At 45.0% G+C, this 3,004-nt stretch overlaps 1 non-coding gene across 1 annotated transcript; it reads left to right on the forward strand.

Annotated features, from left to right (window-relative positions):
- The first annotated feature begins 398 nt into the window (after window positions 1-398).
- Window positions 399-504, forward strand: LOC119469905. The gene has a single exon (XR_005198764.1). It is a non-coding gene; the product is annotated as a U6 spliceosomal RNA (small nuclear RNA).
- Window positions 505-3,004: the final 2,500 nt, after the last annotated feature.

Genomic DNA, 3,004 nt, shown 5'->3' on the forward strand with positions numbered 1-3,004 from the left:
ATTTGGCTGACTCTACCTTACACCACAATCAAACCCTCAAGGTCATCAAATATAATAAAAGAAAAATACCCTGTGCAAAGGTCAGCAACCTCAAAGGTTGAAGGTGAATAAGCTCATAAAGATGAGGAAGAATCTGTGCAAGAACACTGAAAACTCAAAAAGTCAGCATGCCTTCTTTCCTCCAGATGATTACATCAATTGTTCAGCCTGTTGAAGTTTTCAGAACTGGCCAGAGGCTGACATGTCTGAAATGATACAAGTAGAATTCAGAATGTGGGTAGAAACAAAGTTCACTGAGTGAAAGAAGTATGTCATGATCCAAAGCAAGGAAGCCAAAAATCATTGTAAAACATCGCAGGAGCTAACAGGTAATATCGCCAATATAAAGAACCTCACCGGTCTTCGCTTTGACAGCACATATATTAAACTTGACATGATCCAGAGAAGATTAGCAAGTCCACTGCCCAAGGGTACATGCAAATTCGTGAAGCACTGCATATTTTTAGGTAGAATCAATATTGTGAAAATGGCCATACTGCCCAAAGTAATTTATAGATTCAATGCTGACCCCATCAAGCTACCAATGACCTTCTTCAAAAAACTGAAAAACAAACAAACAAACAAACAAAAAAACCTTAAACTTCATATGGAACCAAAAGAGAGCCAATATAGCCAAGAAAATCCTAAGCAAAAAGAACAAAGCCAGAGGCATCATGCTACCTGATTTTAAACTACANTTACCCGTAAGAAAGAAAAAGATCTCTTGCATGCAAATAGCATGTTGTGGGAAAAAATTGCCATGCTAAGACTGGAACTAGACACAGTAAAACAGCAGAACCCGCTAAGGGAAAATAAAACTTTTGGAGGACATTGAAAGTGTGAACGAAAAGCATACTAATATTCTAAAGGCTATAAAATTGGATAAGGAAGAATGAACAAAGATAGTGTTTAAGGACAGTGGACAGCTTAGCATTTTGACAACGAAGAATAAAATGGTCAGTTCTGAATTGGAGAATGTAAGACACAACTAGGAAACACTGGAAATGGAAATTCAATCATGCCATTGTAGACTTGATACTGCTCTACCTGACTGTGACCAAAGTCAGATAGCAGAAAGAGACTTCTTTCCAGAGAACAAAAAATGAACAGGCTTATTTCAGGAGACAATGAATTCTCATACATCTAACCTGAAAGATAAAAGCAAGATTCTTTCTGAACAACTGTAATGCTTATTGTAAAATTAACAGCCTAAAAATTCAGCTCCATCACACAAGATAAACTCTGAGAGAAAAGACAGGGCAGGCCGCCATCTTTCCTGTTGGAGGAACTTAGTTATTCCAGCCTGCGGGCATTGGAGAGTACAAACCGACCAGCCGCAGAAGAGGTCTCGCAGCACAGCACAGCTGCTTTAACAAATCATGGCCAGACTGCTTCTGAAAGCAGGCCCCTGACCCTGTTCCTCCTTACTGAACAGGACCTCTTACCTGGGGCTTACAGCTACCCGCACCAGTGTTCCCTGGCCAATGGAGATTTGAAACATTCCTGAGACAGAGCTTCCACAGATAGGGGCGGGCCACCAACTTTACCACTGTTCTGGCCTGTGGGCTTTGGAGAGAACCCAAGCTGACCAGGGGTAGAAGTGGTACCTCAGCACAGCTGAGCCACCTTGCGAAAACATGGCCAGACTTGTTTAAGTCAGTCCCCAACCGCATTTCTAATCACTGGGTGGAGACTTTCAGCCAGGGTCCCTGGCTGCTTTCACTGCTGTTCTCTGGCTGACAGATGTTTCAGGCCTCGCTGAGTCAGAGCTTCCAGAGGGAGGACCAGACTGTCATCTTTGCTGTTTGTGTGACTCAGCCATTTCAACCTTGAGGTTTCAGAGTGTCTGAGGTGACCAGGGGCTGAAGTGAACACCCAGCAAAGCACAGCTGCTCTACAGAAAGTTGGCCAGACTTTTTTAAAAGCAAGTCTCTGTTCTTGTTCCTCCCAACTACACAGGACTTTTGAACTTGTCTCCAACCACCTTTTATTGGTGTGTTCAGATTGGCAACAGGATTGTAGCTCAGTGATACAGAGCTCTCAGCAGAAGAGGCAGGCTATCATCTTTGCCTTTTTTCAGGCTTCACTAGTGATAGCTTCAGGCACTGGAAGATATGAGGCAATTAGTGACTGGAGTGGAACCCCAGCATACCACAGCAACCTTATGGAAAAGTGGCTGAACAGTTACATGGGTGCTGGTTTCCATAACTCCTTGATGAGCAGGTCCTCCCAGCTTGGGTCTTTAGACAGGCCCCCACTGAAGCCATCAAGGCAGTAGCAACTTGGCAATTCATTGGACAGAGCTTCACGGATGAACTGAAACCTCTCTGCAATTGCATCTGCAGTGGATCTGCCCTTGTTACCTTCAAAATGTCAAGAAAGCAAAGACACTAAGTGCCATGTTGATAACTCTAACAAGCTGCAGTTAACCCAAGGAACAAGGCAGTCCATCTCTTGTGGGTGCCACACACACCCCACTGCTTATCACCAGACAGGGAACATTGGCTTGGGCCCACAGCACAGACCCTCCATCCTGGGCTGATTACACTAAGTGATGCATAACTCCCATCTCTCTTCAGTGGAGCCACCAGGAGACAAGCAAAGTGGTGGAGCAGCGAGCCCACTGATATGAAGCCCAGAGGGCAGGGGCAGCTATATCTCCAGGCTCTACCTGGTCTTATGAGACAATTTATCCCAGCACTTTAGGAGTGTGGAGGTCAGGTCAGCCACATCTCGTGATGATTGCCCAGCAGGGATCAAGTGTGAGAGTTTCCCTCTTAATAAAAGGAGGCTTGCTGAAAAAGAAGTCTGGCCATGTTTTTGTAGAGTAGTTGTGCTGTGCTGCGGCTTCCCTTTTCAGAGAATTCCCCTCTGAGACCTGATCTCTGCTGGGCATTCTTGCACATGAGATGAAGCTGGTCTGACCTCAGCACTCCTTAGTCTGCTTGCCTCTCCCAGGGCCCCA

This window comes from Cebus imitator, unplaced genomic scaffold (genome assembly GCF_001604975.1).
Source record: "Cebus imitator isolate Cc_AM_T3 unplaced genomic scaffold, Cebus_imitator-1.0 Scaffold982, whole genome shotgun sequence".
Taxonomy (NCBI): Eukaryota; Metazoa; Chordata; class Mammalia; order Primates; family Cebidae; genus Cebus; species Cebus imitator.